The sequence below is a fragment of the Neopsephotus bourkii genome, unplaced genomic scaffold (genome assembly GCF_033783945.1).
Source record: "Neopsephotus bourkii isolate Nb327-2 ecotype Australia unplaced genomic scaffold, CSIRO-AGI_Nbou_v1 NB_318, whole genome shotgun sequence".
Taxonomy (NCBI): domain Eukaryota; kingdom Metazoa; phylum Chordata; class Aves; order Psittaciformes; family Psittacidae; genus Neopsephotus; species Neopsephotus bourkii.
Window position 1 is genome coordinate 7,133,463 of NW_026900826.1, and position 18,044 is coordinate 7,151,506.

The 18,044-nt window shown below is 38.8% G+C and overlaps 1 protein-coding gene across 4 annotated transcripts in view; it reads right to left on the minus strand.

The window, feature by feature from the left end:
* The window catches only part of OTUD7A (OTU deubiquitinase 7A), a 115,500-nt gene that overhangs the window by 45,054 nt on the left and 52,402 nt on the right, over window positions 1–18,044 (minus strand). For all 4 annotated transcript variants that reach the window (XM_061347564.1, XM_061347567.1, XM_061347563.1 and 1 more), the window contains exon 4: window positions 7,640–7,776. The gene's annotated coding sequence lies outside the window, so the exon portion shown is untranslated. The remainder of the gene's footprint in view (window positions 1–7,639; window positions 7,777–18,044) is intronic.

Below are 18,044 nucleotides of genomic sequence, written 5' to 3' on the forward strand. Positions count from 1 at the left end.
CCCAAAAAAGAGCTCACAGATCTACTGTACTAAACATCCATATAGAGTCACAAGAAAATGAATACAATTCATTTCTTTAATGACTAAGAATGAAATAACCAACTAAAAGAGCCTGCTGCAGGTGAACGACACAAAGCATCAGTGAACCTTACCTAACAGTCCAAAGTGGCTGTTTATTTTGAGTGCACCAGCTGAGCACTCAAGTCCAGTTGCTAGGTGTGGGGCTGGACTGCTAAGCAGTCTGGAAAACTGAAGTGTGTATTTCTCTGGTAATGCAGAAAGTTCTCTGTCTATATAAAGAGAACTGGTAGTACCTGTGCATTAACAGCTGTTGAAAACACGGCCCGCTTGCAGCAGAGCCAAAGATGAGCCCAGCCATGGTTTTACTGAAAAACAGTAATTTAAAGTTAAATACTCCCTGGGTTCCATTACCTAGTGATAAATAGCTGTACAGGCAGAAACACCTGCCTTGTGCCAGGTGCCGAGGAAGCACACTCCATCCAGACTTTCCAAATGCACAACAGGGACACGATAACCTTTTCTAGTCAAACGCTCCCTCTGTATCTGTGCACTTTGCTGTGCGATTCTTCAGGCTCTGGGTCCTGCAACTATGCTTAGAACACCTGCACCAAAATACTTATATTTAATTCTTCCTGTATTAATACCTATATTCTTCCTGTATATAATACCTGTATTTAATTCTTCCTGTTACTCATCAGACCTAAATTAACAGTACAACATAGCTTAATAGTGTTTATTCAGACAGTTGGAAGAATCAATGATGAAACATGTTAATGAACGTTAAAAATGAAAGAAAACAGAACAAACCCATCACTGATTACCTAAAGGAACACTCCTTCATCTGTGTTGGTTTACTTAGAAATGAAATCAGATCTACAGGACTGTGCTGACTGGAGCTGGACTCCTGCCCAGCCTCCATACAAACTCCAAATCTCAACTAAAATACCTGCTACACATGCAGCTGAGTAGCAGTTTGCTGTGGAAACTGATTCCTCTTACACCGGTAGGACCTCACAAAGTCCCTGGAACATTATAAACTAATGTGGTGCTACCAAACACACAAATATTAACAGCTATAGTAAAAAAAAACACACACCCCCCCAATCCAGCACCCCCTGCCCCTCCAATGCCTCTCCCAAACTCAAACAGTAGGTTTCCTACTGTAACAGTATTTTACTAACTGTTAGTACTAACTACTAATCATGTACTAACTATTTTTTCATACAGCAAACAGCTCCCCTCGACCCCATTTTGAAGTCATGATTATCACAGAGGACAGGGGGTCTGGCTGTTAATTGTACTATCTCCCCCTGGAGAAAAACCTATTCCAGAACTCCAGACTAAACATGCTCTATACTCCGAAAGCAAGGAGCAGGGCTGGTAGGACCCTCCCTGCGTACAGCTGAACTAGCACTATTTTTCCCCCCCAGACAGAATTGTTTTCACAGCTCTCTAGAACTTAGAGGAGGAAAAATCCCAACAAACCAAAACCCAGCTATAGAAAAAGCCTTTAAAAAATATCCTCTTTGCCAGAAAATGGCTGTTAGCCATGAAAACCCACCCAGATGGAATAGTGAGAACTACTGAGCAAAGGAGAAAATAAATTGTAAAGAAGGAGGCAGTAACTCACAAGCCTGATGGTTCTCAGACATACTGCTCTCACCACATGAATACAGCCTCTCTTCACCTACAAAACCATCCCCACCACCTTTGCTCCATGTGACTGGTCAAAGCATTAACACAACTGACACCTGAAATACACAAAGTTGAGGAGATCAAACACAATCACCCATATTATCCTCACCTGTCAATAAGCATCATTCCTCCTGTGGTTAGCTGTAGAGGCACACATTTATACTTGCAGTTCTCCTTTTAAATGTGTCACACATAACACACAAAAGGCACTCTGAACTGAATGTAAATGGAAACATCTTGACTCTCAAACACAAAGACCTTGGTTTTCACTCACTTTCTAGCCAGATTTCTTCCCTAAATAATTTATTTATATAATGCAAATACAAGAGGCAGAAGGATTTGTTGTATATTCCAAGAAAAAGCATTTAAAAAGTATTTAAAGAAGAGATACTGATAGCTTCTAAATGTTAAGGTGAGCTCACAGGACTTGTAATCAATTTAATACGATCTCCATTATATTTGATCTTTTCTTCTTTAAGTAACCCTCTCAAAACTGAGCCATGCATGGAAGTAAACTGTTTTCATCTGAATCTAAATTTGACTTCTTCAAAATCAAATGCTTCTCCCAGTTAAACAATATGAAGATACTTTTTTCCAACTGGGAAGAGATGCATAGGGGTAAATAATGAAGCAAACACAAGTATGTTAAAACAAATCCTATATGTCTAGAAATACAAACAGCAAACAAAGCAGAAGTGAGTAACAGAAAGAAATCAGCACACAAAGGGTGCAGTGGGCAAAGCCTCAGGAAGTCATAATGACTGAACTGCAACTAGGATCTTTCATCATTTCCACAGAGAGGATGAAATAAGCACTATCAGTAATGTGCCAAGGCTCAGAGCTCTGGGAAGCCGTTAGGGTTAGACAGACACTCACTGACTGGATTCAACCAGTTTCTCCATGTGCTGTTTTTAATTTCCCTGCAGTGTGACAAGGCTAACTGCCCACTAACATTACTGGTATCTCCGATGCCACTGGCACTACAAACATCTCAGATGGTTTGGCAATACATGGACTAAATGCAGACCACTCTTCTGTTCAATATTCAAGCTGCTTGCATTCTTGGTTATAAAGGCAGAAAGACCCTGTTTGTGCACAGCTACGGGCTTTGAAAGTAACTGACATATATTTGATGGAGAATGTCATGATTCTACCATCTTGACAATAATATGAAATTCAACCAATGCCTTCAGTAAGACCATTTCTTCCTCACTAGTCTGGTTTTCTAATAAATAAATATGGGTAGCAGAAAAAAAATACAGACTATACTGTAAACGTTCATCTTTGTATGTAAATATTGAGAATATAACCTAGTGTATCCACAAAGACACAATTGCCTAACTCTAAAATTTGCTCACTCATCTGATATTTTTATCTCAGATTCACATGGAAAAGCCTACATTAATTCTTTTTCCTCTTAGATTATGCTCAGAGAATGACAGTTGAAGCTAAGAAGGGTATTTTATTTTGATTAGTAAGGTGGCAGAAGGCCAGTCTACTCGTAATACCAATGCCCCATACAGAAATGCAAATAAAAATACTCCAAACACCCAGAAAAAGCCAAACCCAAACCAAGAACCAGTCCACAGTCTTAAATTAGCACCTCAATAAACTGCACAGGCATGTTCCAAAGCAGAAGCTACAGAATTCTTCTAAAATGCCAGACTGACTGATGTGTATGGCATTGTGCAACTCTCAGAATTTAAAAGGAGAGCTTTTCTGGCAAATTCGTCAACATCATCTCTGCTCCTGCTCTGCTGCTGTATGAAGAAAGGTGTACAGAACTTGTAATTTGGTTGTATTTATTTACCATGATCCAGTAATCAGAAGGAGGAAAACAAACACCTGGGATTCAGAGAAAACTTGGGTCACATAAGAGAAAGCAAAGATAAAGCATGACTGCACAGTCTAATAAACCACACAGAAATCAATTCAGGCACATAAAGCTATGTAACTAGTGCTGCACAAGATAGCACATAGCACCTGCTGGGTTTCAGTCACTGCTTCAGAAGTGTATGGGTCTACAAGTTCCATGAGGCTATCCCAGAGCACAGAGCTTTCAAAGTAGCAATACACACCTCTGTGCAAGGAAGGTGCTCAAATTACCTGTTTCCATGCATAGTACTTATCAGGTGCATATTTAGGTACCTTAATCACACCCGAAATACGGACTACCTGAAATACACCTGGGGATCTTTCTTTCTTTCTTTCTTTAAATGTTCACCTTAATTTGTCAAGCCTGCAGAAGACGTAACTAAATACACACAGCTGTGCACAGGAATGCTGACATCCAGTTTTTCCAGAAAGTTTTTTAAGTTCTCAAAGTACTTTTTTCCTAAACACAATGATTTCAGCTGGAAAGACAAACAGTGTCTCAATACAACCATTCAAATAGAAGCTTACCTTGTTTCCTAACAAAAATACCTCTCAGGTGATTGAGTGACAAATAAAAAACTGGGTAAAAAGAAATATTCCACACTTTTCCTACACTCAGGACACATAGCTCCCTCTGCACCAATTTCACTGTTCCTAGAGATTCCAGGCCTTCAACTTGTACAAAACGTCTCCAGTATTGCCCTACCTTGCATGGCATTGATGCTGCCCATCAGCAGAATACTCCAGTCCACCAGAAATTCAAATTTGACTGTAAATCACTGGATACAAGGCAGCATTTTCACACAATGCCTAAGGCTGCTTAAGCCAAACACTGTCAGAGGAGATCTCTCAGATCATAGTGGACTTGAGAGTAGATACTTATGCTCAGACTCCTATATCACAGTATTTTAAAGGCCCATTAAAAGAGAGCATCTCTTTTAAGCTTTTTACTTTAATACTCTGTATTCATCCCATGCAAATCAGACATTACTTTGCCAGCTTCACACCAGTTTTGTTCTAAACACACTATCTTCAGATAGCTTGCAGATTTAGGTGCCAAAAATATAAAGATGAAAACCAGTTTTTAACCTCACAGTCAGAAGAACGTCTCACATAGAACTAAATATATATTATACACTTTAATTACAGATTAAGTGGCCTTAAGTTGTGCAATCTGTTTTTTATGACTAAGCCCATGCCGCTCATAGAACTCCCATGAAAGAAATAAAATATTATTCAGGAAATATCTGTACAAACTGTACTATTTAAACTATTGTACACTTCACCAGCCTCTGCACTGAGCCAAGAAGTAGCACAAGCACCTTTGATCTGACTGCATTCAAATTAGCTGCACTTGACTGAGTTCTCCCATCAGAACAGCAAACCACTCCATTAAGAGGCATCAATAATTGCATTAGTGAAGGAATATGGGCTCACAAAATATATGCAATAATTATCATCCTGTTCTGCAAAACCTCTACAAAATGCTTTAAGCTGCTGGGTGGATAAGATCTTGAGAGCAGATGTAGTTACAGTGATGGATTACAAGGCATTAGTTGAAGCAGCCAAAGTGATCATAACTACCTGAACATCGGGGAACACAGAATCATAGAACAGTTAGGGTTGGAAAGGACCTTAATGGCAAAGGGGGGCATTTATGTGTTAATCAGAAAACATGGACTCTCATAACATGTAAGATAACAAGACAATATGCAGTCACTTGTACAATTATGGGCCATCTATCTTCTCAAGTATAAAACATCAGAGTTAAAGAAAAGGTGAAGACCAAGAAAGAAGACAAATAAAAGCTCCTATCAGGCATTATTACTAAGGTTTTGTCTGCACAGTGGAATTCAGGAAAATTAACCCAAATTAATTTAACTGGATTTGTCCATGTCCATTAGATTTATTTGCAAACACTTTCATCTAGCAATAAAATGTGGTCTTGGCCTGGCTCATCTTGACTACAGAGCAAATTAAACCAAATTCACTAGAGGCCACTTTAATTATGAATAGGAAAGTACCCACAGAGACTTGATGGTACTTAAGCTGCGCTCTAAATTCCTCCATTTATCTGCCCCAATTTCCTCAGTATCTTGTGTAGACAAGTCCTGAACTGATGCATTAGACTCAGAAGTGAAAAAGCTATGCTGAAGAACCCTCAGTCAACACACTAAATCCCTATGGGAACTCTTGAAGAAGAACCATTACCCAAGAAAAGACAATTGTTCAACTATTTTAAGGTCAGTTCAGGAAGAATACTGCCCAAGTGCAGAGACCAACTGGGAAGTATTTTAAAAACACATCTACAATTCACTTTCCTGAAATGCTATTTAAAATGTCTACCAGTTGGATTATTTGAAGCTAGAACTATCGACAAAGTACACCACAAGATCTTTTGAAGCAAATTATTTAACACTTAGAGGTTATAACCTATTACTTGAGGCTAAGATGAAAGAAAGTAGAAAAAAGAAATTGAAAAGACCATGCTGCCTTGAAGAGCTATGGCACATTCCCACTGAAGGAACATATCCAGAATATGTTCCAAAACACCTACAGTCACTGCTATGAACCAAGTCCTTTACTTGCACTCCACCACTGAGGGCAGCCTAGCAAAAGGCACAGCACCAGTCCTACAGCAGGTACACATGCAGGAGATGCTCAGATGTCCTGTTTACAGCTGTGTTTTCATGGAGCTTCAGAGGGTTTTCATTACACTATTGTTCCTACTCAGGAATGGCTACATTCTCAGGAAGCAAAAAATGTCACAGATAAATGAGAGCTCCACAGAAATAGGGCTGAGAACTGCAATAAACAACAAGCATGAAAAAGCCTTTCCAGGTAAGGATCCTCTATATCCCTTCATCTGTGTATGTTTCTCAGGATAAAACCCCACCATTGCTATAAGGGTTTTGCTTTCATACAGGACAACAGATAAGGCAATTACAGTGCCTCCCTTACTTAATTCACAAGGGCTCTTGTAGCGTGATAGAAAGCAGCAGTGCAAGAGCGAAATGTAACACCACTGATAAAATTGGAGTTTCCCTAAAACAAACATCTCAATTTTAAATCAAATTATCTGGAAGAGTGATAAAGTAGGCAGTATTATACTGTACTGGAAATATAACGATAAGGCTTTTGAATGTTAATCTGAGGCCTCCTAAAAGCATAGTTTCATTAAGTAACATGCATCTCTTCCACTAGAATATAACACAAGCAATATCAACAAGCTCAATTTTTGCCTCATTCAGAATTTTTTCCTTATTTTTTCCCTCATTTGTAAACTCTTCCTGACCCTACAAGAAGATACTGTTTCCAGATACTGAACATACTCATCCAAATGGCAACCTTCTTTCAAAAAAAAGAAGGTATGCTGGACAAAACTCTAATTTTAACACAGTCTTCCCTCACAAAACCACATACCATATATTTTGCACACATAAATTTCAGTCCATAAAAAGCAAGATGTCTCAGTAACCATTACTGGTTGTATATAATGTGGAGTTTCATTATTTTGTTCAAGTTTGTGTTGCATTAAAAATGAAACACTTGGGCACACAGGCACCAGGAAATGCATGCAGCTCAATGATCAACACAGTGAAGACAAGCTTAACCACTCGTTGTTTCTAACATTTTGAGTTATTTAGCCCACTATTTCTACACTGTGAATTGTAAAATTAATTGTCATAGCAACAGGAGACTAAGTCTTCATTTACAATGCAGATAATCTTTTTGTTCATGTTATTCATGCATAACTCCATAGCCTCTGATCTGCAATGTGTCACACTCACCTTTTATCAGGGAATGTGAGAGAGGAACAGAAGACACAGGTATGACACACTGGCATGCAGTGGTCAGGAAGCACTTCAGCCTCAACCCATGCTTTACAGCAAGCTACTTCCTCCTATATATTCATTCAAGAACAAGCAGCTGCTGACAAGCCAGACTGCTAAGAGCAGTTCTGCTGTTAATGCTGCTTGTTCTTGAGTTGTAAATAGACACACAGCTGATTAAAGCTACATTTAAGCAAGTTTTTAATTCGACTTACTTATGACAGACTTTAAAGAAGAGTTCCTGGAGGCATGTGTCAGATGGGCATTATGCTGCTGGCTTTTGGTGAGAAAAGTAATCTGGTTTTGCCACAGTAGAAGGTATGAATAAGCAAAATTTTGTCCCCTGAGAAATCTGGAAAAAAAAAAGAAGTAGTGTATTAATCACTGGACTTCCTCCACACTGTCCCAATAACAACGAGCAAAAATCAACTTTCCCTTTGACCTTAGGAGTCTAACGGATACTCTCAACACAGATAAATTAACATGTATGATAATTTGCATTTACAAGACTACTTGGGCACAACCCAGACAATTAATGGGAAAAATAATAATTATGACTGTGCAAAAAAATCCTTATGGCTATTCTACATGAGAATGGTCATTCACACTTTAAAACTCTTGTAACAGTGCTTTCTCAAGATTCAAATGGAGCTTTCCAGGTTTTTCTTTTCATAAACTATCAAAATTCAAGGCAATTAACTAGTGAAGAGTTATCCAGAAGATTCCATCAGGATAGCCATTGTCTTTTATGGAAAAAAAGGACAAACACATGAAGAAAGAAGGAACACTATTTCTATATACTTTAAAAAGAAAGAACATTTCCCTTTTGCTTAACATCTACTCCTATCTGTTAAGCATAAATCTTGCTTCTTGCAAATATATAACCCAATCACTGTAAGATTCACCTTTTCATTTTAAAAGACACTTCCAGTCAGTTTCACTGTTTCTGGATTTTAACCCAGTCACAAAACTCATACTCTTGTAACTGAGCCCAGCTGTACCAAACTCAGAATTCAACAGGTGTCTGTTCAAACCCCTTCTTCATGGAAAACACTCCTTCTAAAACTGCTTTTAAAACAGGCGGAAACATAACAAAGTCCACAATTTTTACAAATCTGTGATAATTAGAATATGAAACCAGAACATTGTATTATTCCTCATTATTTCCTAGCATACATATGGAAATAACCAAATCTCAGTAGATAACAGTCCTGATGCAAAAAATCCCAGTTGCCTGTTTAGCAACTCAACTGAAACACAAAGTGTTTGCAAGCTACTACATAGCACTTACTAAGATTCTTAGCTGTTTTTTGCTTCCCTGTGATATTTTCATGGAAGAATCATGAATTCATCTTACCAAAGAATTATTTTCAATTCTTTGTTGAAACTTCCTCATGAATGAATGGCGTCACAGATAACCTCATACAGAAATAAATCCAAGTTCAGAATAACATAAAAATAACCATCTTGCACACTGCAGAGGAAATGTAAGTATCAGACAAACCAAACGTGCCTATGACACTCATCTCTATCACCCTCATGGAACTTAACAAAATCCCAACAGCTGGAAAACCCTCACCAAGTTACAGAGGTAACTTTTCATAGCTGTGACACCTTTAAAGATATGTTGACTGCAAAGGACAGAAATAACCATCAAGTATGAATACCACGTTAACAAACTGAAATAACTATATTATGAAACTCCTATTAGCTGCGGGGAAATAACTAAAAACTGTATGCAGCCCTCAAAATCAAATGATGACATTTTTGCTAAGGAGAAGTTAACTTCTGCCACTGCCCCAGAAAAAAATCAAGCAGTCAAGTATATTCCTTTGTTCAGCTATGTGTTAGCAAATGATGATTAAAACATTTCCATAGTTTTCTTCAGTACATGAGCTGCACAGAAAAAATAAACCGTTCCATCCAACACGCGACCTACTTCTTTCAGTCAAAAGAGGACTTAAAGTTGGGGTTTTTTAGCCAATCACAATGTCTAAACCTGGGCAGAAGGTGGGGTGGGGGAAGATGTTTTAAGTTTTGTTTTTATTTCTCATTACCTTACTCTGATTTGATTGGTAGTAAATTACACTGATTTCCCCAAGTCAGGTCTGTTCTGCTAATAACAAGAACACCTGAAGGAAGAGGGATTTATGTTAAAAATGGCAGCTATTAATACATAGGCCCTCTTAAAGAGAAACGACAAGCACCAAAGCAATTACTATTCCAGTTATGGAAAGCGGCTCTGACATATCCTGCAAGTGTTCATGTTGCAAACTGTGAGGGCAAAGTACAAAATTCAACACACAGCATCTGTCTACAGCTCATCTACAAAACATCTAAGGCTGGCTAATACTTCATGTTCTTGCAGACAACTCTGACAGTTATGTGACTCCCCAGAGTAAAGCACTTTTGATAATCTAACTGGCACTTCACACTAGCACAGTCTGAAGTGCTAGCACAAACAGATTTTCTTTCTGTACTGAACCTTCATCACTTGACATCTCTTTGTAACCACTGCATGAGAAACATCCACCACTTTATCTATGTCCCAGGTCTCTACAGCCTGTCACAAGTTACTGATGATTTCCCCTCCAGCTAGGGAAAAAAAAAATAAAAGAAAAAGAGGAGAAAGAAAAAAAGAAAAAAAGAAAAGAAAAATTTCTTCTTTACTCTGACAAGCAGTCCTTCCATGTGAGAAATGGAATACATTTCTTACCCCCTTAGCTTATGCTAGTTTGACTCTGAAATGTGTGCAGTGGATTGAGCTGACAGGGATATGAAGGCAGAAGCTTAAAGGACATCTAAAGTGTTTGTATTATGAGCTCTGTAGAAAGAGTCTTATTGATACAACTCTCCAAGCATCCTTTATCTCCTTGTACACAGAGATTAGAGAAAGGCTGAGATGCATAATTGTATGTCAAAGGCACAGTCAACACATGAAGAGTTCAGTATAGTCTTTTAAAATGGAATCTTCAGTATACTCATGCCTTGATGTAGACAATTCAGCTGCTATTTTAAACACAAGGCTTGACTGTTACTCTTCACTTTGCATTGTTCCTCACAACAAGACAAAACATAATGTTGATTTTTCCACATTCCCCATTGTCCTGGGTTTAGCTGTAACAGTTATTTTTCCCCTTCTCAGTAGCTGGTGCAGTGCTGTGTTTTCGACTTTAGCCTGAGAACAGTGCTGATAACACACTGATGTTTTTAGCTGTTGCTAAGTAATGCTTACTCCAAACAAGGACTTTTCAGTCTCGTGCTCTGCTACTGAGGAGGGGCACAGGAAGCCGGGAGGAAGCAGAGCCAGAACACCTGACACAAACTATCTAAAGGGGTATTCAATATCACAGCACATCATGCCCAGTATATAAACTGAGGGGTTACTGAGAAGGCCCTGATCACTGCTTGGTTAGGGCTGGGTAGCAGTTGGCAGGTGGTGAGTAATTGTATTGTGCATCACTTGTGTTTATTGTTTTCCTTTTCCCCTTTAGTTTTCTATTCTCTTCCCTTATCATTATTACTATTGGTGATAGCAGCAGTGGTTTGTGCTATACCTTAGTTACTGGACTGTTCTTATCTCAACCTGTGGGAGTTACATTCTTTCGATTCTCCCCCCATCCCTCCAGGAGCAGGTGAATGAGCGAGCAGCTGTATGGTTCTGACTTACCAGCTGGGCCTAGACCATAATACCCATAAAAATACTGATCCCACCAAGTGGTTCATCCCACAGGTTCAGTAAGAGACTGATGGGAAAGTTCCCTCTCTTACAAAAACCCCAAAACAACAACAGAATCTAACTTCTGAGATCCACATTACATACAGAGGGCAAGTCCTTGTAAGTTCTTACGTGCATATAATGTAGAAAGAATAGCAAGCTGCTAGCTTGCCAGGTGTCATGGTTTCACACAATGCACTGAAATTCAACACTAAGCACATTAGCTCAGTGCACGCAGTGACCAAACACGCCATAGCAAGAAAGAGCTCACACAGACACATTATGCAGCAAACCAGAATCGGTAACTGCCTTATGAAGTTTAACCATGCCAAGTGCAAGGTCCTGCACCTGAGTTGGGGCAATCCCAGGCACAGCTACAGGTTGGGCAGAGAAGAGATTCAGAGCAGCCCTGCAGAGAAGGACTTGGGGGTGCTGGTCGATGAGAAAATGAACATGAGCCGCTTCAGTGTGCGCTTGCAGCCCAGAAAGCCAACCGTATCCTGGGCTGCATCAAAAGGAGTGTGACCAGCAGGTCGAAGGAGGTGATCCTGCCCCTTTACTCTGCTCTCGTGAGACCTCACCTGGAATATTGTGAAGAGTTCTAGTGTCCTCAACATAAAAAGGACATGGAACTGTTGGAGCAAGTCGAGAGAATGGCCATGAGGATGATCAGGGGACTGGAGCACCTGCTGTATGAAGACAGGCTGAGAAAGTTGGGGCTGTTCAGCCTGGAGAAGAGAAGGCTGCATGGAGACCTCATAGCAGCCTTTCAGTGTCTGAAGGGGGGCTATAGGGATGCTGGGGATGGACTCTTCATTAGGGACTTTAGTGCTAGGACAAGGGGTAATGGGTTAAAACTTAAACAGGGGAAATTTGATTGGATATGAAGAAGAAATCCTTTACTGTGAGGGTGGTGAGGCACTGGAGTGGGTTGCCCAAGGAAGTTGTTAATTCTCCATCCCCGGCAGTGTTCAAGGCCAGGTTGGACAGAGCCTTAGGTGACATGGTTTACTGTAAGGTGTCCCTGCCCATGGCAGGGGGGTTGGAAGTTGATGATCTTAAGGTCCTTTCCAACCCTAACTATTCTATGATTCTATCATTCTGTGACTCCCATCCTCACTTTTGTGAAACATCTAGTTCCTCAGTTATTGCATTTTGTCTGGAAAACTAACTAAGATCCTACTAAGAGCTATGCTTTAATGCCATCTCCAAGATTTTTAGAACCACTACAGATACAAAGGAGAAAAAGATATGAAACATGGAATCAGGAATGATTCATATCACAACATTTTGAAGATTCATAATTTAAGTACAGCAACTGCATGTTTCACTTAAACTATATAAATAATTGACAGTCTGTGAAGAACCCATCAGGAAAACTGAAAACCATGCATCAGACAAATCCAGGGAAAGCACTCCTGCTCCCATTTGAATAGTGCAGAACAATACAACACAGATGCAGTATTAAAAGCCATTAAATAACTCAGTAAGTACACTAGTGACTGAGCAGTCACAGCCTGTCATGTAGCTGATGAAAACCTCAGTCCCAAACCCTTCCTCAGCTCGGGGTGTCAGGCTGTAGGAAAGCCATGCAGTGAAGGTCATGCATTACATTTTCTAACCAGAAAGAACTGAAATATGACTATAATCAATTATAGTGGCTACTAACCTGCTTTAAGTACACCAAAGACTGCTGTTCTAAAACTGACTGAAACTGACTCAAGTGGTGTTTTGTAGCCTCTGAGGATACTGGAAGAATCTGCCCAGTTCATATGAGTAGCATACATTAATTTCTATGTGTCTGTGAAGTAGCAGGACAGGAAGTATTAAAGACAAGATTTATGCTAAAACCTGCCAGTGACCTCTTGCACCTCAATTAGAGATTTCCCAGGGGCCAGCAGGAAGAGCTGAAAAGTTTTGTCTTCAGTGAACAGAACAGCAGGCTTGGTCATCTGGGCCTCTGTCCTGGTTTACTGAAGCTTTGGTTTGGTTCTTTGGGGTTGTTTGGGGCTGCTTCTTTTTTTTGCCAAATGATAGCATACACCATGCAGATCTTTTTGTAAAAGATAATGGCTAAACTAGCACTGTGCTATTATAATTCCCTGCAGTTTTCTTGGAATCAGTTCCTTTTCTGTGTTGAAACTCCTCTTCAGACTTGTGCTTATACATATTGGCAAGCTACACACCTCACTTCATTTTCATCAAAACATCTAGTGTCTAGTGTGAACTTCTGTAGTATTAAGAATGACTGTTCATCAAAGCAGAAAGAAAACAGAAGATGCCCTAAGCAGCAAGAAAACCCCTCTTTCATTTAGTCAGATCAATTTGGTAACATCCTGCAAGCTTGTTCTCCCCACAAATAAGTATAGCTATCCCTGTGGTTACAAAAAATGGATAATCTCTGTGCATTTATGGGTTTTCCCCTGTAATTCAGGTAATATTAACAAAAAAATAGCAAGAGGAAATACTGAGGTTCAATAAGGAAAACTGGAAGCTGATGAATCAAGGGAAGTGTTACAAGAAACACACAGAACTGTACACAAAAAAAGCATTAACAAAGAACAGATATTCAAAGTTGGGTGTTAAAATAGCACACGCTGATTATTGAGAGCTTCTGATCAATTCTGACCAACTTCGACAGGATTCATGTATATTCAACATCTCTAAGAAGCAGACCATCAGTTCTAACTGCCACTGTCATCATAATCTATTACTACATTCTATGAAAAGCAGGACATGCAGTTAAATATCAGTGTGGAACAGGCCATTTAGAAAGCCAGGGAAAAGAAAAAATAAATTAAATAACCACTGACTGCAATATAAGCCTGTTGGTGGGGGAACAAAAACCTGCACCACACTGAATATTAATGTCTATAGACAACAGCTAAAGAAAATAATGACAGTGCTTGGGTTTTTTTAACTTCTGTTCCAAATTCACACATGGAAACAGCACCTGTGAACTAAATGAAGAACAATCTCTTCTGAAGCAAACTGCTCATCACAGACTACTAGACAGAAAAAAAGAGGGGAAAATACAGCAGAATTTGTATTCTCCTTGAGCATCAGTTGACAAACGCGATGACAACATCACTCTACAGAATTAGAACATGTTTTGCAGAGCTTACTGCAAGCTTCAGCACATAAATATCTTTCAGTTTTATCTACTGCAGGAGGAATTATTTATACAGATTTCTACACATCTCTAACACAGGGATTTCAGAAATACCTGCACTGTTCTATGCTTTTTATAACAAAAAAGCCTTGGGAAGTAGACAGATTTATAAAACAAAATTTCCTTGAAGCTATCCAAAGTGACATCCTCTTTCACGCATTTAATTTTTCTGTCTTTATTTTAAAGACACATTGAACAAACTCCAGCTTTGCAGCTGATCTATGCAGAGCACAGATCCAGGCAGAGCAGAGCTGATTGGGAGATTTTGCTGGCGATTATTTTTAGAAACAAAATATCATCACTCTGAACAATACACACTGCCAATTTGTTAGAAGTTTTTCCAAGCAGCACAGCAGAAAAGGGCTCTGCCTGACAGGCAGGCCTGCTTGTTAGCCAGATAGCAAAGAAGAAAGAATCAATCCTGTTACTGTTGGCACAAAACAAAAAGATGCAGAGATGGAGTAGAAAGGATTCCGGTGGTGATCTGCAATTTCAGTTAGGTGTTATCTGAAATACAAATGGCTGGGAGGAGGGAAAGAGACAAAAATCTATTTCCATGAGGAGCTGGCCCCCAGATAACCTATCAGTAGTGTTTGGCAACACAGACACTCAACAGACAGAGAAGATTTACACCACATAAAAGGAAAAAAACCACCAACCACCCAACCCCTTTCATGTTCTTCCATCACCTGCAAAAAAACAACACAATGAGCTGATCAAAACAGTGGCTTATGAGTGATCAACCACAGTGAAGAAGCAGAAAAACAGGGTTTCTTTCATTTCACTGTTGAGATTTGCAGAAACCTATTTGAAAAAATATGATTTTATTGTTTGTATTAGTCACTTTCCACTAAATCAGTCAGTTTGCCAGACAGTGAATATGTGCGACATTTCGCTTGTCTGAGTCAGCTTTCTCTTCCTTGCAAATGTTTTGGAGAAACATCTTGCTTTTCAGTTTGTTGAACCATTCAATTAACCAGCAGTGTTCACCATTTCATGACAGACAGAATGAGCTCATTTCTTGAAGCTGCAGCCAGTAGACACTGAAAAGCAAACCATTTCTGGGGAGTTCATAATACTTTAAAATGTAAAAAGGTACAAGCTGAACTTTATCTCATTGATAATAATTTGCTTTTTCAAGCACTAGCCTGAAAATAGAATTGGAGGTGCCAGGACAAGAAGGTTACTACCACAAGTTAGTCAAATATTTAAACTTGGACCTGAACTAATACTATGGCATGAGTATCTGTGTTTAAACTAATGCAGAAATTGACCTGGTTATGGTGCAACATAATATATATAACTCAGAAACTGCACAGCAACTACTATTTTATTACATATAGCATTAATGTTTCTATTATGATGATCTCTAAAGACTAGAGGCTTGAACTAAAAATAAAAAAAAAAAAAAAAAAAAAAAAAAGAAAAGCCACCACTTTCACACACAGATTTAATCCAAAAAAGATTCAGCTGCAAAGAACTTCTTGGACAACTTCAAACAGTCCTGAATCTGACCTGTGATTTTTTACAGGACTTATGTGACTGCATATACAAATCCACATTTGCTTGATTAAATTAGCCTGTCAGTCTCCTAAAGAAAAGCCATAGCCAAAAGGCCTAAAATTATGTAAACATCCTCCAGCAGGAGGTTGATACTCTGGGCTCTGTATTTCTCTATAATTCAAATGATAGAATTAAAAGCTCCAGGTAACATGCCCCCAACAGAAAGACATTCAGAACATTTGTATCAGAATTGCCATTGCTACTTAATAAGCAGTAAACTTTCCCATAATATTTTACCTCTTGAAAGTCAGACTCTACAGAATGTCACCACAGAGAGCTGACCTTGGGAGTCTTCCTGTCCAATCGGTCCTTCACACCATTACAAGAATGCTCCCAGAATCAATGAAAAAATGTATTGCAACGATTTTTGTATGTATTAAAATCTCTGTTAACAATCACTTAAAAGGCTGCAAATCTTTCCTAATTTCTGCATAAAGATCATTCCCTCACAAAATAAAATATCTCATCATAAAAATTCAGCCAAGTACTTGTGCAACTGCTCAACTAAGATATTTTGTCAAGACGTCCTTTGCATCCCTGCTTGTTTAGTAGGACAAATAAGACATTTGTTAGTTTACTACACACCAGTGCACAATACATTTTTATGATAAAGCATCAATAATTAACTTAAGAAAACAAATGAAACTGCCTGATCTCAAAGCCTTCAGGGAAACAATACAGGCAACAGAATCACAGACTGGTTTAGGCTGGAAGAGGCCTTAAAGCCCACCTAGTTCCAATGCCCTGCCATGGACAGGGACACCTTCCACTAGGCCAGGCTGCCCAAAGCCCTACCCAACCTGGCCTCAAACACATCCATAATTATATGAAGTACACAAAGAACACACCCATAATTATATGAAGTACACAAAGGCTGTTGACTCAGTTCCAAATTTATCAAAATTTATCAAAATGTGACCAGGAAACAAGTGATGGAGGTAGTTCAAGAGGAACTGAGAGGGGGTAATTTACCTGAAAAGGAGTTACTCCCTGTCTTCTCTATCAATATATCAACTGTCTCCTTTTAGCTAAACAAACAGTAGCAGAATCTCCATCCATGTGCCCTCTGCCCTTTCACACAATAATAAAACAGATCAGGCATGGATAGTTTTTGTCTAACTTTACTGAAATTCTTTTTTTCTTCACAAGAAGGGTACTTCAAAACACATTAATTGTGACTCTGAATGGACTTAGATTAGGTTATAGCTTGGTTCTGCAATGTAAGAATTTATTACAGAGCCCATGTAGCATGTAGAACAGATGACATTTATTTTGAATTGACCTGATTTTAAAGGTCTAGTACATTAGAAAAGTATCTAAAATAGTAATACGTCGAGAGAGAGAGCTCCTATTTTCCTCATGTAGGCATTGTCAGCTGGCTTAGTTTGTAGACACTAGGCTAATATGAGCACCATACAATTAATAGTAAAAACAATGGAGTCAAAATTCTCATGGGCTTCATGCTAAATAATGCTAAAAGGAGTGTTTCAGTACTATAAAACTCTTTCTACTGCATGAAATGTTTAAGCTGTATCCTTCTACTGCTTTATATTGATTACTTTCATGTCACACTGTATTAAGACCTCCTTAGATTAACATGTATTTCTTTAGAATGACATGCTCTTGCTTTGAACTAAACAAGTATTTTTTTTCTTAAAAACACATCCTCATGAGTGGACTGCCCAGTGAGAACACAGCATTGTTTTAAAGTATTCATAGAATTCTTTTCAGGCAGGAATAGAAGCACCTGCCTTGGGAAAACAGAGCTTTACTGCGAAAACTTCAAGAAATCTTCAAGACAAGCAAAAACTTCCTGGAATTCCCTAAGAACTTACCTCGGACAGAAATTAAATTTTCCCTTGGATACACTGGCCTGAAAAGCCATGTGAAATTACTGTCTTATAGGCATGGATTCTTTCAGTGGTGAAAACCATAATTTATACAGTTGTACAAAAGAGGATGAATCTCATTTCTCACTATGGAACAGGGTTTAGAAGTATTTTACTTCTAGCAAAAGTATTTTGATTTCATGACGAAGCGGATGAGTCTATTTCACACAGACAAAATCGCTAATGAAACCTGTGAAGGCACATCCCAGAGGTAAAGAGCATAAACCAGAATGTTTGTTTTCTCCATTTGAAAAAGCAAAGCTACACCTCTGCACTCA